The sequence below is a fragment of the Ranitomeya variabilis genome, chromosome 3 (assembly GCF_051348905.1).
Source record: "Ranitomeya variabilis isolate aRanVar5 chromosome 3, aRanVar5.hap1, whole genome shotgun sequence".
NCBI classification, from domain to species: domain Eukaryota; kingdom Metazoa; phylum Chordata; class Amphibia; order Anura; family Dendrobatidae; genus Ranitomeya; species Ranitomeya variabilis.
In genome coordinates this window covers 567,683,917-567,711,039 of record NC_135234.1, presented here as the reverse complement: position 1 = coordinate 567,711,039, position 27,123 = coordinate 567,683,917, and the positions used below count along the sequence as shown (strand labels likewise).

At 39.6% G+C, this 27,123-nt stretch overlaps 1 long non-coding RNA gene across 1 annotated transcript in view; it reads right to left on the bottom strand.

The window, feature by feature from the left end:
• LOC143818397 (uncharacterized) overlaps nt 1–27,123 on the bottom strand; it is a 121,792-nt gene that overhangs the window by 39,820 nt on the left and 54,849 nt on the right. The gene's annotated exons all lie outside the window — the stretch shown is intronic.

Genomic DNA, 27,123 nt, shown 5'->3' with positions numbered 1-27,123 from the left:
GCTGACAACTTGCTGCATCAGCTACGGTCAGTGTTTGCACCATCCAAATCTGTTTAACCCCTTAGATGCGGCTGTCAATTGTGACTACTTCTATTATACTTCTACATTATAAATGGTTAACATCATCATCATATCATGATTGTGTGGTCCTGATGTTTGCCATGGCAACTCATGACCAAATAGCGGCCTTAGAGTCTGATGGCTGTTGTAACCTGTTCAGAAGTTAGCGGCATTTAGGTGGTAAAATGCACATTTTCACTTCTGTCATGCCACTGTGCATTAATTCCTGAAAATTACCTGAAGGGTTAATAAACTACCTGACAGCAGTTTACAATATGTCAGGGGGTGCTGTTTTTAAAATGGTATCACTTTTGGGGGTTTCCCAATATATGGGACCCCTAAAGTCACTTCAAACATGGATAGTTCCCTAAAAAAATAAATGTTGTAAATGTCCTTGAAAAAAATGAAAAATTACTGCTACAATTTTAAACCTCCTAAAATGCTAACAAAATAAAAGAACATTTTACAAATGGTGCTGATGTAAAGCAGGCATGTGGGAAATGTTATTTATTAGTGTTTTGCTGTGGTATGATTATCTGGATTAAAGGGATAATCATTCAAAGTTTTGAAAATTGCTAATTTTTTAACATTTCTCTCAGATTTCTGATATTTTTTATAAGTAAACACAATACATATCGACCTAAATTTACCATTATCATAAAGTACAATTTGTCCCGAAAAAACCATCTCAAAATCACTGGGATTTGTTGAAGCGTTCCAGAGTTATTACCACATAAAGTGACACTGGTCAGATTTCAAAAATTTGGCTCCGTCACTAAGTGTTGCTTCAGCAGATTGCTGTGGTTCATTGTCTTGTTTGAATCTAAATCTCCTTCCAAGTCTCAAATCATTGACAGGCTGAAACAGGTTATGCTCAAGAATATCCATGTATTTCACACAGTCCATTTTCCCCTCGACTTGAATCTTTTCCCTGTCACTGTCAGTATTCCGGGTGTTCCAAGTCACCTTGTGAATGATCTTGCCCTTTGTTAAGGTGAATGATCTTGCCCTTTGTTAAGATGGAGTTTGCTGTTTTTGTGTGCCCTACTTCCTGTTCGCTTGCTTAAAACCCGGCTCAGGTGTCGGCTTCCTTGCTGGAGTATTCTGATTCCAGTTCCTTCCAGTTCAGCTGCTTTGTTCAGCTGCTTCTACCCGTGGCTCTGAACATAATCTGCGTATGTAAGCTACACTCCCTATGTTATCATTAGCCTGTAGACTTAAGTCCAGTAGATCTCACCTACTCAGCATACACTACACACCAGTATGCCCAAATTTCCTCCATTCAGGTTTAATGGTGACCGAAGTCAATTCCGCGGGTTTGCTAATCAATGCATATTATTCTTTGATGTACATGCCTCCTACTACCGGTCTGATAGATCTAAGGTACTGTGTATTATTATGTTGTTGACATCGCGGGCACTGGCTTGGGCAAATCCTATGGTTGAAAATCGTGATACCCATCTAAATAATTTGGATGACTTTCTGACAGCTATGGCACAAATGTTTGATGATCCCAACCGTCGTGCCACCGCTGAATCTGCCTTGCTTTCCTTACGCCAGGGGAAACATTCAGTCATAGAATATATTACTGAATTTAAGAGGTTAGTGGTGGATACCAACTGGGACAACAATACTTTATTGCCAATTTTTAGAAAGGGTTTGTCCAGTACAATCAAGGATGAGCTAGCTCGTTCAGAGTCTCCACAGGAGAGTTATTTTTTTGACACTGTATTGATATCCACCTAACTGAACGCAGACAGGAAAAAGGGGCAGCTTTAAATCGCATCACTAATTTTGCTCTTCCGTCTAGGGAAACTACTGGTAAGAACCCACGGGAGGCCGAGGAGGTGCCTATACAAGTGGACTCACTACAAAAATGTGAGAGTAATGAATGCCGTGAATATCGTCTTCATGAGCGCTTATGTTTATTGCTGTCAATCGGACCATTTCCTAATTAGTTGTCCTAAATGTCCCAGGCCACCTAGCAAGGCGTTGGCGGCAGTAGGGGATTATGACAATACAGACGCTGAGTCTGAGGTTTCGGAGACCAGTTTACATCTAGATGCTGTGTTTCTCCCAACATTGATGTCGACTTCCCCTAAAGATCAAGGTGAGAAATATTCACATTGTTCTCTTCCTATTCAGATTCTGTGGGAAGGACAGTGGATACCAAGTTCTGCCATGATAGACTCTGGAGCAGGTGGAATTTTCATGGATTCTTCTTTTGCCAGGAAACATGGTATTAAGACACAATTAAGAGCTTCACCAGTCACCATGGAAACGGTGGATGGCTCCCCATTAGTTTCCTGACCAGCAGACCGGGAGACGGTGCTATTAGAGTGTAAGATGGAACCAAACCATCAGGAAACCCTCTCCTTTAGGTTAATATCTTCTCCTCATTTTCCTGTAATTTTAGGAATTCCCTGGTTACGGTCACAAAATCCAAATATCAGTTGTGAAACCAAGGAGATATCCTTCCCCCCGAAGTGTACTCCTACCATCAGTCCAACGGTAATGGCTCCATGTTACCCAGAACTTGGAAGAGGCAACTCAGGTACCTACTCTCCCTCTGATTTACCAGGAATTCTCAGATGTTTGTGACAAAAGGAAGGCAGACCTTCCTCCCTCCACATAGACCATATGACTGCCCCATAGAATTGCTTCCTGGGGCAGCAATTCCTTTCGGCCATGTTTACCCGCTGGCAGCCCTGGAATTAAAATCATTACGAGAATATATAGATGAGAATTTAGCCAAGGGGTTTATACGACCATCTTCTTCACCAGCGGGAGCCCCCATATTCTTAGTAAAGAAGAAAGATGGGACTCTAAGACCTTGCATTGACTAGCGGGAGCTAAATAAGGTAACCATTCGTAGCAGGTACCCGTTGCCACTAATTCCTGAACTATTGGAGAGAGTTCGCCAAGCCAAAGTATTTACCAAATTAGATCTTCACGGGGCATATAATTTACTCTGTATATGTCCCGGAGATGAATGGAAAACAGCTTTTAGATGCTGGTATGGACATTATGAAAATTTTGTGATGCCATTCGGACTCTGTAACACTCCTGCTGCTTTTCAACACTTAGCCAATGATATTTTTAGGGATTTATTGGATCATTATTTAGTAATTTACCTGGATGACATTTTGATTTTCCCTGATTCCCTACAGGAACATCAGGAACATGTTAAGACCATGCTCAGACGTTTGAAAGATAATCATTTGTACATCAAATTCGAAGTGTGAATTTCATTGCTCCGAAATTCAATTTTTAGGCTATGTTATTTCTCCCCAGTGATTGAATATGGAGTCCAGCAAGATCCAGGCGATCGTAGATTGGCCGGTACCAGGAAACATTAAAGAGGTACAACGATTCATTGGTTTCGCTAACTTTTATAGATGTTTTATCCGGAATTTTTCGGAAGTTGTCCGTCTCATCACTCTCCTCACTAAGAAGGGGAAGACAATTGTATGGTCTTCGCAAGCCCAGGGAGCCTTTGACTGCCTCAAGGTTTGTTTTACCATGGCTCTGATATTGATGCATCCGGATCCTGCACTGCCTTTCGTCGTGGAGGTGGACCCTTCTGGCTGTGCTCTGGGAGCTATCCTCTCACAACGAACCGGAGACAAAGGTTTGCTGCACCTGTGTGCCTTCTTTTCTCACAGGTTATCATCTGCTGAACTGAACTATGATATTGCAGATAAGGAACTTTTGGCAATAATTTCCACCTTTAAGGAAAGGAGACACCATTTGCAGGGAGCAACTCAACAGGTAGTAGTGCTCTCAGATCACTGTAATTTGGAATTCCTTAAGTCCGCTAGGTGTCTTTCCCCTCGACAAGCTAAGTGGAGTTTGTTCTTGAACCAGTTTGATTTTATTATCTCGTACCGCCCAGGTTCACGTAATGGGAAAGCCGATGCATTATCCCGAATCCACATGATGGACTCCGTGCCTGGGACCCCGTCTAAGACCATCTTGTCTGATGCCAATTTCATAGGAGTGCTCCAGGACCGGGACTTGTGGGAGGAGATCAAGTGGGCCTATGATGGTGACGTATTTCTTGCTGCTCCACCTGACAATGTGAATCTTGTCTTTAAGAATGGTGTGTGGCTTAGAGATCAATGTATTTATGTCCCAGAGGCTATGAGACTTCGAATTCTCAAATTGGTCCACGGCCCCATATTGGCTGGTCATAGGGTGGTACAGAAGATGCAGGAATTTTTAAGTCATTTTTTCTGGTGGTCTACCTGCTTGAAAGATGTGAATGACTATGTCCACTCTTGTGAGGTTTGTGCCCGGTACAAAGTTCCTCGCGTTTCACCTACTGGTCTTCTTAAACCGCTACCCACACCATCTCGCACTTGGGGGTCTAGTTTGATGGACTTTATTGTGGAGTTACCCACGTCTGGCGGTAAAAATACTATTTTGGTGGTAGTGGACCATTTAACGAAGGCTGCTCATTTTATTCCTTGTACTGGCCTTCCCTCAGCTACAGAGACAGTGGATCTGGTTATCCAGAAAGTTTTCCGGCTGCATGGGGTACCAGATGAGATCATTTCTGACCGAGGAATACAATTTACCTCTAGGTTGTGGAAAGAATTTTGTTCTGCGCTCCACATTGTTTGTTTGTCTTCTGCATACCACTCTCAGACCAACGGGCAGACCGAACGGACCAATCAAACCTTGGAGCAATATCTACGCTGTTACGTCAGTCATTTGCAGGACGATTGGCTGAAGCTACTTCCTTTAGCGGAATTTTTGTATAATAACTCACAGAGCAGTTCCACGAAGGTAACGCCTTTTTTTGCAATCTGGGATATCATCCAAATATTTTGCCTAGGTCTCCGGTTGCTACTTTGGTACCGGCAGTTCAAGACAGAGTGGTGGTGCTGCAATGTAATCTTGAAGTTTTGAAGGACTCCCTCACCGTAGCACAGGAGCGTTACAAGAAGTCATCCGATAGATTCTGGAAACCAGCACCTATGTATAAGGTAGGAGACTCGGTTTGGGTGTCCACCAAGGATCTAAGATTGGGTGTTCCTTCGAAGAAACTGGGACAGAAGTTCATCGGTCCATTCAAGGTTTCCGGGATTGTGAGCTCTGTTGCTTGTCAGCTGAAGCTACTACGAACTCTAAAGGTACACCCAGTATTTCATGTTTCTTTATTAGACTCGGTTTCTCCTAACACATTTCAGGGACGTATCGTACCTCCTCCTCCACCAGTGTTGGATGATGGCGAAAAACAATTTGTGGTACAGGACATTATTGACTCATGACTTAGGAATAGATAGGAACCAGCTTCAGTATCTAGTTAGATGGCAAGGTTACTCTCCTGAAAACAATTCTTGGGAACCAGAAAGTAACATCAATGCTCCCCTGAAGGTTGCTCAGGTTCATCAGAGATACCCAGACAAGCCTTGTCGAGGACCGTCCTGAGGCCGTTTTTAGGGGGGGAGTAATGTCAGTATTCCGGTTGTTCCAAGTCACCTTGTGAATGATCTTGCCCTTTTTTAAGATGGAGTTTGCTGTTTTTGTGTGCCCTACTTCCTGTTCGTTTGCTTAAAACCCGGCTCAGGTGTCGGCTTCCTTGCTGGAGTTTTCTGTTTCTGGTGCCTTCCAGTTCAGCTGCTTTGTTCTTATCGTGCTTATACCTGTGGCTCTGGACATTCTCTGTGTATGTAAGCTACACTTCCTGTGTTATCATTAGTCTGTAGACTTTGGAACTTAACCCTTGGCTCACTCCTCCTGGTAAAAACTGTGTTTCTGAACTGTGTGTTGTTACTTAATCCTGCATTCACTCTTCCCGGTAAGAGCTGTTGAAACCATCTCCAGAATAATATTTAATGTGAACTTGTTTCTGGACTTACCCATGTTCATGCCGCATCTGGCATCAACTTGTGAACTAGTTTTTGGACTTACCTGTGTTCACGCCACACCTGGGGATTAACCTGTGAACTTGTTTCTGGACTTCCCTGTGTTTACTACATACCTGGATTTGACTCTTATTGCGCCACCAGTATTTGAACTGCGCCACGTCACCAGTGTGTCACACTCACCTTTTGATCACATTTGTTGAGGACTCTGTCTTAAGAACTCTGCCAATTTGCTGTATAGGTTTCAGGGACTTGTTTCATTGCGGGTCACTATGGGTTATCAGTATATTGTTTTGGGTGTTATTGATGTTGTACAAATACACTATTTGCACTAAAGAAACCCATCTCTGTCTGTTCATTGCCCCACGCTACCAGAATCCTCAAGTTCCTACAATAGTATTACAGTCACCTGCTTCTGAAAAACATACCTACAGCATGATACTGCCACCAACATGTTTCACTGTGGGGATGGTGTTCTTTGGGTGATGAGTTGTGTTGGTTCGACACCAGACATGTAATTTACCATGGCTGCCAAAAAGTAAAATTTTGGTCTAATCTGCCCATAGCACCTTCCTACATATCTTTGGGGAGTCTTCTACATGTCTTTTGGCAAACTCAAAATTAGCTTTACAATTTTAGTGAGTAAGCAAAGGATTTTTTCTGCCCACTTTTCCATAAAGACCACCTCTATTGAGTGTATGACTTATTATCTCTGCACTGCCTCTCTGATTAATATCTTGTTGCCCATACTGAGAGTTTCGATGGGCAGTCTTCTCTTGGCAGGTTGGTAGCCATATCAGTTTTTTTCCATTTGATGGATTTCACTAAGCATGTGACTTATGAAGGTAATATGCACATATCAATTTTTAGTTATTTGACCACTATGTCTCCTGGCCTACTGAAATTTATGTCTGGCATAATTAAGATTAAATTCTGTGTCATCAAAGTTAGCAATGCCAAATACAGTGGCATGTAAAAGTCTGATCACCCTTGGTCAAAATTATTGTAATTGTGAAGAGTTAAGTTGAAGATGAAATGATCTCTAAAAGGCCTAAAGTTAAAAATGACACATTTCTTTATATTTTAGACAAATATATATATATTGTATTTTTTTTTCATTTCAAAAATTACAAAAAGGAAAATTGGCTGATGCAAAAGCTTAGGCACCCTTGGAGATTTGTGTGCTCAGATGACTTTGAGCAAGGTTTCAGATCTTAATTAGCTTGTTAGGGCTTCGGCTTGTTCACTATCATCGTTAGGAAAGGCAAGGCAGATTTATAGAATCATAGAATCATAGAATGGTGGAGTTGGAAGGGACCTCCTGGGACATCTGGTCCCACCTCCTGCTTAAAGCAGTTATAAAAACCGAGCCTGTTTTAACTTTATGCCAAAAACAGCAGCCATGGGTTCTTTTAAGCAACTGTTTAGCACTCTAAAAATGGAAATGTTGGAGGCCCTCAAAGCAGGAGAAGGTTGTAAGAAGATAGCAAAGCATTTTGAAGTAGCTTTTGCCTCAGTTTGAAATGTAATTAAGACATGGATGTTAACAGGAACAGTGGAGGCCAAGATAAGGTCTGGAAGACCAACCAGAATTTTAATGAGAGCTGCTCATAGGATTGCTAGAGAAGCAAATCAGAACCACCATTTGACTGCAAAAGAACTTCAGAAAGATGTATAAGACTCTCGAAATCTGGTACATTGTTCTACTGTTCAGATACACCTTCAGAAATATGGCCTTCATATAAGAGTCATTATAAGAAAACCTCTACTGCATCCTCACCATAAAATTCAGCCTCAGAAGTATGCAAAAGAACATCCAAACAAGTCTGATGCTTTTTGGAAACCAGTCCTGTGGACCGTTGAGGTTACAATAGAACTCATTGGCCACAATCATCAAAGGTATGTGTGGAGAAAAAAGGCACAGAATTTCAAGAAAAGAACATCTCACTAACTAATAAGCTTCGGGGTGGATCAATCATTCTTTGGGGTTGTGTTGCAGCCAATGGCATGGGGAACATTTCAAGATTGGAGGGGAGAATTGATTTAATGAAATTTTGACAAATTCTTGATACAAACATAACACCATCTGATAAAGCCGAAGTTGAAAAGAGGCTTGTTTCTGCAAATTGATAATGATGAACATAAACACATGCCAAAAACCACAATAGACTACCTTAAAATGCACAAGCTGAAGGTTTTACAATGGCCCTCACAGTCCCTTGATCTGAACATCATTGAAAATCTGTGGCTAGGCCTCAAAATAGCAGTGCATGCTAGACGACCCAGGAATCTCACAGAAGTCGAAGAATTTTCCAAGGAAGAATGGATGAAAATCCCTCAAGAAAAAATTGAAAGACTCTTGGCTATACAAAAACATGCTGTGATACTTTTAAAAGGAAGTGTTACTTGGTATTAACCATACAGGGTGCCCAAATTTTGCATAGGCCCATTTTCCTTTTTATAATTTTTAACATGTAAAAGATGAAAAAAAAAAAATATATATATATATATATATATATATATATATATTACTAAAATACAAGGAAAATGTGTCATCTTTAACTTTAGGTATTTTAGAGATCATTTCATCTTCAAGTTGCTTAACGGTTCACGATAACAGTAATTTTGACCAGGGGTGCCCAAACTTTTACATGCCACTGTATGTTTATATTTTATTTAATTTTATTTCTTAATTTTTTTTAAATTGGAAATGGAGATAACTTCAATTTCTATATTTTTTATTTTATTAACTTTATTTTTTAGATCTTTTAAGGAACATGAATATGCATTTGTTTGATTGCAAATTCTGAATACTACAAAAACGCAGTATTGCAGTATATAGTGATGTTGCAATTCTCCTATGAAGCTTGACTTTGGCTACGCTTCATAGGAGGACCAAGATGAAAGTTGCAATGTCGTTGAGATGCAGTGATGACTCATGAATTCCCCCTGATCATATCATTGCAGGGGGGGAGCTTATACGCATGACGTCATTTGAATGCCACTGTCAGTGGTTCACAGTGGTCTTTAAATGGTTAACCAACAGTGATTGGAGCAAAACTTGATTATGGAGATGTGCATAACCTTTAAGTGTTATCTATGTAAAGCCAGAAAACTCCTTTATTCCCAGCTTTAATTTTGTAGACAGCAGTCCAGCCATAGCAATTCTGTTTTTTTTTTTTGTTATGGAGAAAGCTCAGTTTTTTTCTTACTTAAAAATATATTAATCTTTTTTACATCACACATATTATGCTTCTTTTAAATAATGATATTCAACGTTATGTGTTTTGGCAGGACATCAAAACAATTTTGCTTAAAACTAAAAGTATAGATATAAATATCTGTCTCTGAAATAAAAGTATATCTCTTTATCATGTGACTTTTTTCTATTAAAGAAGGAATGTGAATAGAATGGGTGATGCCTCATCATCTGTACACTGCAAATATCAAGGTTATCAAAAGTCAGAGGAGCCATTGAGATCATTTGGAGTAAGAAATAAGAAAAAAATATTAACATGTATATTGCCGTGTCCTGATCGAAAGCCTAGATATTACTCCCAGCTCATATTTTAACTATATAATTGTAAAAACACAGTAAAACTTATTCAAATAAATATAGCTAGGACAGCTCAAAATAGATTGTCATGTTGACGTGGTAGTGCCTAAAAAGTTGTAAAGCAATTTCTTCCTCAAATGAGGGCACAAATGTATCTACTATGAATTTTCCAACACTTTCCGCTTTGTTAATTCTTTAATTTTTTAACTATTCTCAATATATATTCACTTTTAGTTGAAGGAAACTGACCTACAAGGCTTTATTCAACCAAACTATGTCTAGTATACTCATCAAAGACCCAAATCTCATCCATATTGTTTTAGGAGGTTGCTAAATAGAAAATACAGTACTTTTGGATTTTCAAGCTATGCACTCTAAGCTCTGGGGGGGTTAAATGAAATAGCCAGAAGAACATTCCCATAATAGTACTTATGTGTAATTATTGTAAAAAAAAAATTGATTATTATTTTTTTTTTTTTAAATTTAAGACTTTTTTGTGGGGGGAGGTAGCACATTTTTTTTTCTTCACAAGTATTTACTTTTTCATCTGGAGATTGTACATACAGTATAATCTTCTATTTTTATTTGTATTATGATTATAAAATATGCATTTGTTTTGCCCAGGTTTTATGACTCACCAGTGGGTGGGACATATAATTTCCTTGAATCACAGCTTCCTTTATGAGTTGTACAGGGTGGGCCATTTATATGGATACACCTAAATAAAACGGGAATGGTTATTGATATCAACTTCCTGTTTGTGGCACGTTAGTATAAGGGAGGGGGAAAACCTTTCAAGGTGGGCGGTGACCATGGCGGCCTTTTTGAAGTTGGCCTTTTTGGATCCAACTTTATTTTTTTCGATGGGAAGAGGGTCATGTGACACATTAAACTTATTGAGAATTTCACAAGAAAAACAATGGTGTGCTTGGTTTTTATGTAGCTTTATTCTTTCATGAGTTATTTACAAGTTTATGATCACTTATAAAATGTGTTGAAAGTGCTGCCCATTATGTTGGATTGTCAATGCAACCCTCTTCTCCCACTCTTGACACACTGATAGCAACAGAAGAAATGCTAGCACAGGCTTCCAGTATCCATTGTTTCAGATACTGCACATCTCGTATCTTCACAGCATAGACAATTGCCTTCAGATGACCCCAAAGATAAAAGTCTAATGGGGTCAGATCGGGAGACCTTGGTGGCCATTCAACTGGCCCATGATGACCAATCCACTTTCCAGGAAACTGTACAGTTATGCACTGAAGATGGCACGATCCCTGAGTTTTTCCAGCAAGATGGTGCACCACCACATTATGGGTGTCAGGTCCGAGCATTCCTGCATGAACAGTTTCCAGGAAAGTGGATTGTTCGTCGTGGGCCAGTTGAATGGCCACCAAGGTCTCCCGATCTGACCCCATTAGACTTTTATCTTTGGGGTCATCTGACAGCAATTGTCTATGCTGTGAAGATACGAGATGTGCAGCATCTGAAACAACGAATGCTGGAACCTGTGCTAGCATTTCTTCTGCGGTGTTGCTATCAGTGTGTCAAGAGTGGGAGAAGAGGGTTGCATTAACAATCCAACACAGTGGGCAGCACTTTCAACACATTTTATAAGTGGTCATAAACTTGTAAATAACTCATGAAATACTAAAGTTATGTTAAAACCAAGCACACCATTGTTTTTCTTGTGAAATTCTCAATAAGTTTGATGTGTTACATGACCCTCTTCCCATTGAAAAAAATAAAGTTGGAACCAAAATGGCTGACTTCAAAATGGCCGCCATGGTAACCACCCATCTTGAAAAGTTTTCCCATATGCTAATGTGCAACAAGCAGGAAGTTGATATCAATAACCATTTTATTTAGGTGTATCCATATAAATGACCCACCCTGTGTATATATACTGTACTTCTCTGTATGATAGCTTGAGGAAGAAATCAGATTGAATCTGAAACGCGTTGATGTCTTTTAATAAATAGTCATTATTTTTCTACACCTTCTTATCCTTGTCTACATAGTGACAGCGCCAACCACATTTTTTCTCTTATTTTATGGCTCACAAATGTCTTACACATGTAATCAAAGATGATTCAATCTCAGAATTTAACTACATAGTGGTAAAGAAATTAGACATTTTTAGTGGTAAAAAAACATTATTCAGATAAGCACAGCTAGGACAGCTCAAAGTAGATTGCCATGTAAATGCGGTGCTGCATAAAAAGTTGCAAAGGAATTTAGCTTTAAATTGATAATTTTAGGGCACCAATGTAGCTTCCATGACCTTTCAAACACTTTCTATTTTGTTAATTCTTTAAATTTGAACCTATTCTCAATTTTGTACACTTTTAATTTGAGGAAACTGACCTACAAGGCTTGATTCAACCAGGACATGTCTAATGTACTCGTCTGCCCACACTCATGCACCATTCTCTACCACTCTCAGACATCACTTTCCCATTTTTCATTCCTGTTGGCGATAGTAGCAAAGACCTGCCCCCTTGCACTGCCTGATGACTCTTTTGCCTACTGTTTCTGCCTTATCTCCTGGTCTTGAATTCAGCTAATTATTGCAACCTTCTTTTGGAACCTCCAAAACCTAGTGGTATACACAAAGGCTGTCAGTAGATTTTTTTTCAGAGATAACAGATAACCCAACACTATGTAAAAAAAAAGCCTGAAAACCAAACCCATCTGTCTAGTTCTGTCTCTACTGCATTATCCAATATTCAACAACTTTTCAACTTTAGAATGAAAAGTGTGAATCCCATGAAAAGTATTAGTATTTAAAACCTAAAAGATAATGTCCAATGTAGTGTATACAATACACATCTATCAAAAATATAGTGTGTGGTTTTGTAAATACTTGTAATACACCTTCACCGGGGGTAGCATCACCAGCTGCTTCTCCTAGGACCATGCGAGGCATCCATGGGGGCCAATATTCTCAGCAATTTCCCTTCCCTGTCCCTCATGTTTCATGCTACATACCCATCTAACAGTGAAGGGGATGATACTATGTAATAATGAGAGGAAACACTGAACATGTGCAGGACCTATAACACATGAGAATGACAGAAGAAAAGGAGAAATCTATAGATAAGATAGATATGTAATATGGCAGCTGGCTTTGTTTGGCAATTCACACAAATCGAATCACAGGTTGTTCAAATTTGTTGGGACCTGTGACTTTCATACAGTTTGATATGAAACCAGTTCAATCATCTCTAAATAGTTAATTCTGCTTACCCAGTCTACTCACCAAAATGAAAACAGTGAGGAATAAATGGCATCATATCATGTCTGCTCCAGTGGCCAACATAAACCTGAAATATTTCAAGATTCTTTCTTATGTGGTTAGTTACATAAAATATCTGATCTCCATAGTTGTGTAAATGAAAGCTGAAAGAGTAATGGTGATGTAGAGTGCACCGTAAGGCATGTCCCAAGTCTCAGTGCATTGAGAACAAAATCTTGTTTGCTTAAATTATTTGTTTCTTCTGTCTAATGAATGTAAATCTAATATACAAGTGATAACACTGGCATTTCTTTGAAATGTTGATTCAGTTTAATTATGAAAATCACTAAGGTATTTTCTGGCTTGTGCATCACTCCCTGTACTAAGATTATTCACATCAACATCATTCATTTAATCTTCAAAAAGGAAGCAGTTGTCCACAAGAGCTTTCAAATAGCTTCATTAGTGCAATTTTTCAGACTCAAATACCACGTTGGCAGCTTCTGATTGTGGAGGAGGAAGGTCATTGTATTCCTGTAACGTATAAGCTAATTAATTTTGGATTGTGTAGACATTGTTATGGATGTTTGCATATGTACATTCTCTTGTCTACCTGAGACGGCTTATTGGCATGTAAATCTAAGAAAAACACATACACTTGGTTATGCTCTATTATTTTAATAGATACAGTCAGGATTGCATTTTCCCACCAGGGGACCTTGGAATCTCAGAGTGGGCCTCTGAGCACGGTGTGATAAAATTGCTGGCAAGGTGCTGGAGGGGAGATCTGTTTTGCTGAGGTAAATGGCTTGTGATGTGGCAGTGATGTAAAACATAGATGTTTTCCTCAAGAACATTAAGCGTTGTGAGTGGTTAACAGCCAATTTGTATAAGGGCTGGGTTTTTTGTGGACAACCATAGAGCTGGTGGGAGGATGTCTACTTTATCTCCACTCCAGGGTACGGTCTGGAGCTTCAATAGTTGGCCTCCAGAGGCAGTCAGAGTTCAGTGTCTGGAAAAGAACACTTCAGAGAAGTGGTTCTGCTAAAACCTGAACCATGGGTCTTACTAACCTTGAGTGGGCTGATCCCCACCACTACAAGGACTGTGCTTTGTGATAACACTTTGTTTTGTTTTGCCTGTTTTTGCCCAGAGGGCCGTGTTCACGTTATGCTTCAGCTTGGTTTATGCTGTATCTCCGTGTACAGCTGAGTAAGCCGATCTACCACAAGGGGCATAACAATTATGATTATAGAGGATGCGACCCTGAACATGCCTGGAGTGGAAGGGGTCCAATGGTGCCACTGCTATTTTCAGTTGCAGATCCAGTTGAAAAGTATTGCAGAGCAAACACTAGCGTTGTGCACAGCAATAACTTATACATCCCACCAGCCTATCAGATACCCATAACTGATTTTGATGTCACAGGACAGGGGACATAAGTCGTTGCATTGTACTACCTAGTGCCAGGCAATGGAGAGAATAAGGAACTGTTCATAGTGGGATTGGGGGCAGGTGAGAACAATTGCCACTCTTTTTTAAAGTGAGCAGTGCCAGATTAGGAGATATTATTACTATCCCAAGGCCAGAATATGAAACACTTACTATGTTAGGTCAGAATGGGGGATATTATTACTATGTCAGGACAAAATTAGGGGACATTATAGCTATAATGGGGTTAGAATGGAAAATTATATTGCTGTTTTGGTGATAGAATGGGAGATGTTGTTACAATATTGGGACGGAATGAGATACAATGTTAAACAATATAAGGAATATTAAGGAATGGGGTAATTTTTTGGAGGGGGCAGTTCATCCAGTCATAGTCATCACTGATCTCAAAATCTATTGTATCTGGATTCAGCTAATAATCTATTGCATCTGGATTCAGGTAGTAATCTCGAGCCGGTTCCAACAGTACAGAAAGGAATAGTTATTGCTACAATACTGTATGTTCTGATTTGGATAAGGACGTTGTAGAGGCTTAGAGGGATGCCTCTGCTGCCTGTCCTTCAGGTAAACTGTTTTTCCCTGTGAACCTCTGTCTTAGAATATTTGATGAATATCACAATTCACTCCTGGCTTGACATCCTGGTAGTAAAGCCATCACAGATCTTCTTACTCATTGTCTTTGGTGTTCTGATGCACCAGGATGTTCGTGATTATGTCTCTGCTTTCAGTACTTGTGTGTTCTAAGAACCCACATGCTTGTCCGTCTGGGGCTCTTGAATTTTTGGCTATTCCCTGTAGACCATGGCCTCATTTGTCTGTAGATGTCATCACTTATCTAACCATGTCAACAGGTAGCACAGTAATATTGGTGGTGATGGACAAATTCAGCAAGATGGCTCATTTCATTGTGCTACCTGCATTACCAAATGTCAAGACTTTGATATAAATTTTTATTAAGGAGATCGAAATTACATGGGATTCCCTCCGACAATATTTCCGACCAGGGGAGGTTTAATTTATATCTAAATTTTGGAAAGCATTTTATTCTCATTTAGGGATTCATCTTTCATTTTCATCCTCCTTTCATCCACAATCTAATGGGCAAACTGAGCTTATGGCATAATGGTAAAGTTCCTGTTTCATGAAGTGGAGCTTCTATGTTTGAATCCCAGGAGAAGAAAAATTAAACTTTGCTTCACAGTGTAGAGGGATCATCATTATTCTCATTTGCATATGGAAATACAAGAAGCAATGGAATGAAACTGAAACGGAGAAGATGCAGATTAGATATTAGAAAAACTTTTTGATAGTGAGGGTGATTAATGAGTGGAACAGGCTGCTATGAGAGGTGGTAAGTTCTCCTTCAATGGAAGTCTTCAAACAGAGAATGGGCAGAAATCTGTCTGAAATGGTTTAGTGAATCCTACATTGAGCAGGGAGTTGGACACGATGACCCTTGAAGTCCCTTCCAACTCTAACATTCTATGATTCTATGAACCAAAATCTTGAGACATATCTTGGGTGCTTTGTGTCCAAAAATTAGAAGGAGTGGGTTTCGTATTTACCACTTGAGGAGATCACTGAAAATAATCGTCTTGAATTAACTGGCAAATCTCTGTTTTTCGGGTCATATGGGTTTCATCCTCAGTTCTGCGCTTTCAATAGTAATTGTTATTCTGGGATACTTGAGGAGGAACGGTTTTCCTCATCTATTACATCGGTATGGTGAGGTGTTTTTAATAATTTAAGGAGGATGGCGTCCAGATACAAGAGTTTGGCTGACCGGAAATGCTTGTTGGGTCCGGACCCGTGGGTGATTTGGTGTGGTTATCCTTGAAGAATATTAAATTAATATTAAATTAAAGGTTACTTCTTGGAAATTAGGACTCAAGTTCATTGGTCCCTATAAGATTGTTGTCGTCAATCCAGGGGCATTTTGCACTGCTATACCATCTACTTTTAAGAACTATAATGTATTTCACTGTTCTCTTCTCAAAAAATATGGGGCCTCCTCGGTACCATCCTTAGCACCACCTTCCCCTGTCATGGTTAATGGAAGTCTGGAATTGTTAAATTGTTAATTCTCGCTTGATTCGTTGGTCCCTTCATTGGAAGGGTTACGGTCCTGAGGAAAGAATGTGGGTATAAGCATCCAATGTTTATGCAACCAGGTGGGTTTGGATATTTCACACCTCTCATCCTGAAAAACCTTGTTCTGAGGATCTGGAGTCCCTTTTTAGGGGGGTACTCTCATGGCAAAACAGTGATAAAGTGTGGTCAGACGATCGCAACTCCTGATGACGCATACACATGCGGTAGATAGAACAGCTTCCTATTAACAGTTCTGGCTTTCTTTGCTCTGAGGCTGTAAGGGTTAAACTGCTTAGTTGGACTCCTGGAATTCTTTGTCTTGGGTTGTATCAGCTATTCTGAGTTTGTTACTCCCAGCAGGTATAAGAGCCCACCTCCTTGCTTCTGACCTTGAAAGTGATAGTTTTACCACTTCCTGGTTTGGACTTTTTGGAGTGTTCAGAGTGGGTAGCAGGAGATTGGAGTGGTATTCAGATATTTGTGTGGATTTTGTTTTCGTGATTTCTCTTATTCCTCCTCTCATTTGTTTTTTTCCCACCTATTCCGTTCTTGTTTCCCACTTAGTTGTTTGGTGAGTGTTTTTGCATGATTGTAGTTTTTTTTCATCCCTGTTTGTTTACCCCTGTCTGTCAAGTATGTGTTAAGACAAATTATATACCGCACTCATAAAGAAATGGAAGTAGGTGCTCAAGTAGGGCATCCGGCACAATCTCGATATAATAAAAAAAACTTGGCACTCAAGGGAATGGTGTTGAAAAGAAAAAGTACCAATTTATTTTGCATACAGAGGTTTGAACATTTTCTGTCTGAATTTAGACCTTCATCAGAAACTATGAAAATATACAAAAAAGTGTGCGTCAAATTGTAATGACATGTATGTTAATGTTAGTCACGATGTATGCTTTTTATTTAATGTATTTTTGCGATTGTTTTGACTTGTTTGTATTGGTCTTTTTTTACACACACTTTTTTGCATATTTTCAGAGTTTCTGGCATCTCTACATCAGGAGTAATCCGGGGACAGGGATAGCGTAGGGTTCCCCTAGCTTGAGGGACAGGGTAGGTGCCCACTGTCAATATGGTCATGATATGGAAGTAACAGCCTTCTTTTTTCATTAGTCAAGAACAACCTCTTTTAGAGCCTGAATACTGAATGGAGAGTGATGCTCAACTTGTCTTTTCAGAATTCCCCATAGGTGTTTTTCCTGCCTTCAGATCAGGAGACATACTTGGCCAATGAATGACTTTTACTCTGTTCTTCTTTAGAAATGCAACAGTGGCCTTAGATGTGTGTTTATAGCAGAATTGATTCTGCTTTGAAGATAAAGAGCGATCACACTAAATATTGATGTGATTTACATTTCTCTTTTGTTCACTTACTTTACATTTTGTAAAACGATGAAAATAAACTATTAACACTACTAGCTTTGAAAGTATTCTTACTTTCAGGATTTTGTTCACACTTGAATAAAACCTTTGCACAGTGTTGTATATATAATGTATATATCACTTTACAATAATAAATACCGCGCTACAAGGGTCTAAAAGATGGTTGGAACTGTTTTAAAAGTTAGATACTAATTCGCTTTTGTCCAGCAAGCTTAGCACCATATAGGGAATATTCAGCACTAGTATCCAAACAGCCGTCGGCTGCGACTAAAGCAACCTACAATTAAAATAACTCACAATTGGTGCGTGCATTGAATACAATTGGAGTAAATAAATAGTGAACCACATACCGTGCTGGCTTAGCTGATGGCTTAAAGTAAATGTACCCCCAGATGTATACGGTGCTTCACTGCGGTGGACCGAGGGTCTGTTGATGAGGGTGGTCCTCAAGAAGCGGTAGCGGTCCGAAGGGTACACACTGGTATCGCTTAACCAGCAAGAGGACTGGGTGCCGATGCACAGTACAGAGCCAGGAACCGTCCCGGCCGGAGGCGATCCTGGTTGTACTGGGAAAATGGCCGGCGCTGCTAGGCAGCGTGTGACGTCACAGGCCTACGGAGTCTCGTTTAGGGCAAAAAGCCTAGCAGCGCCGGCCATTTTCCCAGTACAACCAGCTACCGCTACCGCTTCTTGAGGACCACCCTCATCAACAGACCCTCGGTCCACCGCAGTGAAGCACCGTATACATCTGGGGGTACATTTACTTTAAGCCATCAGCTAAGCCAGCACGGTATGTGGTTCACTATTTATTTACTCCAATTGTATTCAATGCACGCACCAATTGTGAGTTATTTTAATTGTAGGTTGCTTTAGTCGCAGCCGACGGCTGTTTGGATACTAGTGCTGAATATTCCCTATATGGTGCTAAGCTTGCTGGACAAAGGCGAATTAGTATCTAACTTTTAAAACAGTTCCAACCATCTTTTAGACCCTTGTAGCGCGGTATTTATTATTGTAAAGTGGTTTATTTGTTCTTGTGGCAGAGTGCGCACAGATCTGCCTTAATACCTGCAGCACTCGGTCTGTTTTTCCTAGTAGCGCCAGTGTGTTCTATTGTTATATAATGTATATATACTTTTTTTCACTGAAAGATTTTATTGACACTAAACCTGGCACAAAATCCAAAACACCTGAACGCCTGGAAGTGCTATTAAACTTGTTTTTTTAGACGTCTTGTGAAAAGCATTCATCTGTAAACTAATACTTTTCATAGCTACTGTATATACCTTTCATGATCAAGCAAACTCATTTCACATACACAATCGTTGTATTGCTTACCTTCCTAATCAGAAGAGTAGCTAAAGTTCTGAATGTATCAAGCTACTTGTCTCTTTACATATACAGTCCTTTAGCCCTAGCATCTGGGATAAAAAGTTGACTCTACTTATTAATCCTAAACAATCCTTTCATATGATATAATCTTGTACATGCACAAATAATGTATATAAACCAATACATAGTCATTATGCATGTGTATAACAATAAAAAGAAAATACAAACAAATCAGTGAATTTTGCTTTTGCAGAGAGAAAAGTTGATTTCAATTTAAGCCAAAGTTAGTCAGATTTTATATTTTTACTAAAATAAATGACTTGACTCTAACGACAACCGAATCTTAGATTTAAATACATTTACAATGAAAATTCAACAATTTTAATTTTAGCCAGCTTAACAGGATATCAATCTTCACAGAACAGTGAACACTATAATTTCACCTTTCTGAACACTTCTTCCTCCTTCCATATATCCTCATAAAATATTTACAACTGCAGAATGACCACTCAGATGATCCTCGGACTTTCTTGCAGAATCCCTGATGATGTCATGGAAATGTTAAACCCATTATGCTAAGATAGGAGCTCCATCTAATCTGACCCCTTGCCTTTCTCATCAGAAGACAGAAAGATATTTTTTACCTAGGACAGTCTAAATTCAAATTTAGAACACATGCTTCTGCAGACTGCTATCATCTCAATCAAGACTGATAAATATTTTACAATATTAAACACTCTATTTCCATAAATTTACTTTGCCTTTAAAACTACAGGCAAAATTTCAAATTAGACATGCGATTAAATAAATAAAGGAATTATGTATTAAACAACAAGACAGATGTATATTTACACTGTAAAGATAGACAGATAGATTGATATGGGATAGATAGATAAATAGATTTATAGATATAATGCATAGATAGATAATAGATATATATAATATATAATAGATGGTTATAATAGATAGATAATAGATATAATAGATGGATATATATAATAGATATATTTATAGATATAATATATGGATAGATATATATATAGTAGATAGATAGATATAATAGATAGATAGAGATGGTATAGATAGATAAATATAATGCATAGATAGATAATAGATATATATAGTAGATAGATAGATATAATATACTAGATGGTGGCCCGATTCTAGCGCATCGGGTATTCTAGAATATGTATGTACTGTATGTACGTCGCGCTGTGAGTGGGGGTTAAATTCCGCGCCAATATTGCTGATTGGTCGCGGCAAGCCGGGCGCTATCAATCAGCGAAGCGTGGTTGAAATCCCGCACCAATTCGCAGCCAGACTGCGTTTCGCTGATTGGTCGCGGTTGGCCGAGCACGACTAATCACCGAAGCGGTGATTAAATCCCATGGCAATATTGCTGATTGGTCGCCGCTGGCCACGTAGTATATAGCACAGCCACATAGTATATAGCAGCCATGTGGTATATAGCATAGCGACGTAATTTATAGCAGCCACGTGGTATATAACACAGACAGCCACGTAGTATATGGCATTCATGTAGTATATAGCAGCCACGTAATATATAGCAGCCACGTAGTATATAACACAGCGATGTAGTATGTAGCACAGCCACGTAATATATAGCAGCCACGTAGTATATAACACAGACACCCACGCAGTATATAGCACAGCCATGTAGTATATTGCACAGCCACATAGTATATAGCACAGGCACATAGTATATAGCACAGCGATGTAGTATATAGCAGCCACGTGGTATATAACACAGACAGCCATGTAGTATATAGCAGTCATGTAGTATATAGCAGCCACGTAATATATAGCAGCCACGTAGTATATAACACAGACAGCCATGTAGTATATAGCAGTCATGTAGTATATAGCAGCCACGTAATATATAGCAGCCACGTAGTATATAACACAGCCCACGTATTATATAGCACAGCCCATGTAGTTTATAGCACAGCCACGTAATATATAGCAGCCACGTAGTATATAACACAGACAGCCACGGAGTATATAGCACAGCCATGTAGTATATATAGTATATAGCAGTCACATAGTATATAGCAGCCAGTAATATATAACAGCCACATAGTATATAGCAGCCACGTAGTATATAACACAGCCCACGTAGTATATAGCACAGCCTTTCTAGTATATAACACAGGCCACGTAATATATAGCACAGCCCATGTAGTATATAACACAGCCCACATAGTGTACAGCAGTGTGGGCACCGTATCCCTGTGAAAAAAAGAATTAAAATAAAAAATAGTTATATACTCACCTTCCGTCATCCACCGAAGCTGTCCCGCTCCTCGCGATATGGCCGACAGCTTTCGTTCCCAGTGATGCATTGCAAAATTACCCAGATGACGTAACGGTCTCGCGAGAGCATCGGGAGGAGCGGGAAAGCGGCGGAGGCGACGGTAGGTGAGAATAGCATGATTTTTTATTTTTTTATTATTTCTAACATTATATCTTTTTACTATTGATACTGCATAGGCATTACATTCACACTGAAGGCATCAAAACTATGAATTAACACATGTGGAATGATATACTTAGCAAAAAAGTGTGAAACAACTGAAATTATGTCTTATATTCTAGGTTCTTCAAAGTAGCCACTTTTTGCTTTGATGACTGCTTTGCACACTCATAGCATTCTCTTGATGAGAAATTATCATTATTATATTTTTTTAAATACCATTATTTATATGGTGCTGTACATATGAAAACAGTTTCATACTTATTACATACATAAAATAAAATGAACAAACTTACAGAGGGAGAAGGCCCTGCCCTCTTAGGCTAACAATCTACAGATATAATAGGAAAGGAGACACTATGTCTGGAGATTTGCTCTGATGGTAGAGAAGTAAGAGCAGCGTTAGTGCTGTCTGTTGGCTTTCGTGAGAAGATGAATTTTCAGGTCACATTTGAAGGTTCCAATCGACAATCCAACATACTGAGAATTCCAGAGGGTGGGGAATGTATGGGAGCAGATGAGAGAAGAAGGTCCTGTATCATTTATTGTGATAGAAAGGTCTAGTGGGGGGAGGGTTGCGTGAGATAGAGGAGTTCCGTGTAATGAAATGTTTTTTTTTTAAATGCAAAAATGTAATTAGTTAGCACATTGTTTTATGCACTGGATGAAGCTGAAATTTATTCACATGTGAGAATAACAATTCAATCAACTCATACTTGTATTCTTCAAGCAATTCCACAAACTACACAGATATCCAAATGACTTCATCCAACTTTAATCCTTTAGCGCTTCTACCTGCAACATCAGGGACTGGAGCTAGCTCTGAATACTGCAGTTACCTATTTAGAAGCCACTTTCAATAACTGACTGCTGCATTTAAGTAGATTAACTATTGGCCCCTTGCAATGTGATTACATGGTGTTGAATAGTTACAATGACAGTTGAAGGTTTGTTGCAGGTTTTTCTGCCATCTTGGTACTTCTATGAATTTCAGCCACGGGCATGCTTCATAGGAGACTATCTTTTAGACAATAGGAAGGATCCCCTAAGAAGACTAAACAATAATGTTAAAATACATTTTTAAAAATGTAAAATTTAATACAAAAATAGCAACATTTTAAATCAATCCCCTTTTCCAGTTTAAAATTAAAGAAATATAAACATAATCTAAAAATAAACATACAGAATATTGGGTTGACACATCTATAAAAGTACGATCTGTCAAAATATAAAAGTAATTAACCCATACACTAAACACCATGAAAAGAATGAGGCTTTGTGTACACGTCAGGATTTCTTGCAAAAATTTCCTGAACAAAACCGGACATTTTCTGCAAGAAATCCGCATGTGGATTGTTCGCGTTTTTTTGCGGATTTTTCGCGGATTTTTCCGGAGGTTCTGGGATGCAATAATTTAGTGGGAAATCCGCAAAAAAATCTGCAAAATAATGAACATGCTGCATTTTTTCCCGCGATGCATTTTTTTCACGGAAAAAAACGCAACATATGCACAAAAATTGCGGAATGCATTCTAAATGATAGGATGCATATGTATGCGTATTGTAAGCATTTTTATCGAGTTTTTATAGCGAAAAAAACATGAAAAAAATGCAAAAAATCTGGAAGAAATCCTGACGTGTGCACGTAGCCTCAAAGGAAAAGCCAAAAGTGCCATTCGGTCCCCGGAACATCCCAAAAAATGCAACAAAGAGGGATTGAAACATTGTACTCCAACATGATATCAACCAAAGCACCAACCAACAATAAGACCGGTTTCACACGTCAGTGGCTCCGGTACGTGAGGTGACAGTTTCCTCACGTACCGGAGCCACTGACACACGTAGACCCATTAAAATCAATGCATCTGTGCAGATGTCATTGATTTTTTGCGGACCGTGTCTCCGTGTGCCAAACACGGAGACATGTCAGTGTTCGTGGGAGCGCACGTATTACACAGACCCATTAAAGTCAATGAGTCCGTGTAAAACACGGACCACACACGGACCTTCTCCGTGTGCAGTCCGTGTGGCGTGCAGGAGACAGCACTACAGTAAGCGCTGTCCCCCCCACATGGTGCTGAAGCCGCCATTCATATCTTCCCTGCAGCAGCGTTTGCTGCATAGAAGATATGAATAATAGTGTTTAAAATAAAGATCTATCTGTCCGCCGCCCTCCCACCCCCTGTGCACCCCCCCCCGCTGTTCTGAAAATACTCACCCGCTCCCTCGTTGGCTGTCGCTGCTTCCTGGTCTGGCCCCATCTTCTCCTGTATGCGGTCACGTGGGGCCGCTCATTTACAGTCATGAATAGGCGGCTCCACCCCTATGGGAGGTGGAGCCGCCTATTCATGACTGTAAATGAGCGGCCCCACGTGACCGCATACAGTAGAAGCCGCGGCCATGACAGGAAGCAGCGACAGCCAACGAGGGAGCGGGTGAGTATTTTCTGAACAGCGGGGGGGCGCACAGGGGGTGGGGGGGCGGCGGACACATAGATCTGTATTTTAAACACTATTATTCATATCTTCTCTGCAGCAAATGCAGGGAATGAATCGCGGCTTCAGCACCGGATGCTGGTACGTGTGGTACCCAGCACGGTGCGTGTGGTACCCAGTGGGCACACGGGTGGCACACGTGTGCCGCAAGTGTGCCACACTGATGTACACAAGAAACGTAGGGGCACACGGACACGGATAATTCCGGTACCGATTGTTTCCGGTACCGGAATTATCTGGACGTGTGAGACTGCCCTAACAAGAAAGTATTTTTTTTTACAAAGTTCTGATTTTTCTTATCCACATAAATAATAATTAAAACAAGTTTGGTATTGACATTTTCATTCTGTCATGAATAATTATAAATACTGCAAAAACAAAACCCATGCACCAGTGGCAAAATTGCATTTTTTTACCATTTCATCTCATTTTTAATTTTTCCAGTTTTTCAGTACATTGTAAGGTAAAATGTATGATGTAATTTAAAATCACAACGCGACTTGCATTAAACAAGCCTTGATATGGTTATGCATTCCATGTCTGATTTTATTGAGGTGTGTTTTAATGAAATCCTTCAGTAAGCTGTTTCATATGTGTTAAATATTGTGTTGGACTTTCAAAATAAAATTGTAACTATTTTTTGAATATTGATCTTATTATTGTGCCACAAGGCAATTATAGGTTATACAGTATACTGTTGTATAACGTAACAACGATTAGTCTTATTATATCTTATAATGAGTGTGAGCCTGAATTCATCATAAGTTTTCAAATTATTTCACCCCATTTTCTTTTACAGAACAATTAAAATTGTGTATTAATTATTGCTGCACATGTGGTTGTTGAACTACTATGCAGTGGTCCGGGGAGAGCCGTAAATAAGCAAGCACCTGACTCTTCACTAGAGCCCCTGATGGAGGGGTTAGACTTCACCCTAGGTGAACACCAGGTGCTACTCCAGGAAGAACCCATGGACCCGTGACAGCTGAAACCCACTGGGAACTGGGAAGCAAGATCGGCCAGTAACTGGTTAGCGGCATGATACAGCACAAGCGGGACTGGAACAGGAGCAAGAAATGGCCACAGTACCGGATCTTACTGTAGATGTAGATACACAGGTGCAAGTTCAGACTGGTAAGTGAGCGGCAAAGGTACAGGTCAGATGGATCAGGATTGGGACCAGGCACAGGCAGGACGGATTCGGGACTGGGTATAGCAGAGTGTACTGGGACGGGTACACACAGAGCGGATTGAATCAAGAGTACGGGGAATTTATAACTAACTAGCATGAAACTTTTAGACTAACTAAAGTTGCAAAGGCACCTACCAATAGGGGAGGGTGTATTATATACAAGACGTCTCCCAGCTATTGGTTGGGGACATCCTTAGCAGTGTGCATGCTGGCTCTTTGCTAGTCAGAAAGTGCATGCCCTAAGCTCAATTCCAGGAGATCTGCATGCTGCACGCAGGTCCTAGGAGCAGACAGCTGCAGAGGGAGCGTGTATGGGTAAGTACACCCACCTGCGTCCTTGCAGTGAGGAAGGAGAGGACATTAACTAATTATTATTATAATATGGACATAAACCTGATCAAATGATAAAGTGCTGTGCCAAAAAATTATTTTCCATAATAAAAAATATATATATCCACATATACAGTCCCAGAAAATATGCCAAAAAAGTTTGTATCCATATATATATATAAATACACAATAAACCACCATGAAAAATTAATCCTATAAAAAACTATACCAAATACTAGTGTTACATCAGTTAAGCATTGAATGTAAGACCAACATACAAATCCATGGATGGATAGATAAGGTGCAAGTGCTGTGCATAGAGGGTAAGTCTGTAAGACCTAGCACAAAACAATAGGCACAATAGATGAGCATAAGGTGCAAGTGCACACACACATCTGGATGGGCAATCACACACGGCAGTCTGGAACTCCGACGCACGTTTCACGTATAGCTTCTTCAATAGGGGGAGTGTGTGTGTGTGTGTGTGTGTGTGTGTGTGTGTGTGCACTTGCACCTTATACTTATCTATTATGTCTATTGTTTTATGTGAATATATATATTTTTTATTATGGAAAATAATTTTTTGGCACAGCACTTTATCATTTAATCATGTTTATGTTCATATTATAATAATAATAATTTTTCACTTGATTATATTTATTGATATTTATATATTTGGACACTATATATTTTGTTTTGATTAATTGCTGTAATATAGTCTGGAAATTATTCACCTCTTTGGTTTCGCACCGGCGGCTACTCATGTCTTTCATCTCCATTATGTATATTTGGTATTTTTAATCTTTGTTCATTATCAATAAACATTAGTAATTTTTACTTTGGCTCAACTGTTATGTAAAGCTGACATGTGCGCGCAATATCGGCAGGTGGAATCGCGATCCACCTGCCGCTATTAACCAGTTAAATGCCACTGTCAAACAATGACAGCAGCATTTAACTATTGCTTCCCTCCGCGCATCGCCGACCCCGTCACATGATCGGGGGTCAGTGATGCATCAGGATAGTAACCATAGAGGTCCTTGAGACCTCTATGGTTACTGATGCCAGCCTGCTGTGAGCGCCACCCTGTGATCGGTGCTCATAGCAAGTCTGCAATTCAGCTACATAGCAGCGATCTTATGATTGCTGCTATGTAGCTGAGCCGGTCGAGTTGTGCCAGCTTCTAGCCTCCCATGGAGGCTATTGAAGCATGGCAAAAGTTAAAAAAAAATGTTTTAAAAAATATGAAAAAAATAAAAAAAAATAAAAGTTTAATTCTCCCCCCTTTTGCCCCGTCCAAAATAAAACAATTAAAAAAAATCAAACCTACACATATTTGGTATCGCCGTGTTCAGAATCGCCCGATCTATCAATAAAAAAAAGCATTAACCTGATCGCTAAACAGCGAGAAAAAAATTAGAAACGCCAGAATTACCTTTTTTTGGTTGCCGCGACATTGCATTAAAATGCAATACCGGGCGATCAAAAGAACATATCTGCACAAAAGTGGTATCATTAAAAACGTCAGCTTGGCACGCAAAATATAAGCCCTCAATCGACCCCAGATCACGAAAAATGGAGATGCTACGGGTATCGGAAAATGGTGCAATTTTTTTTTA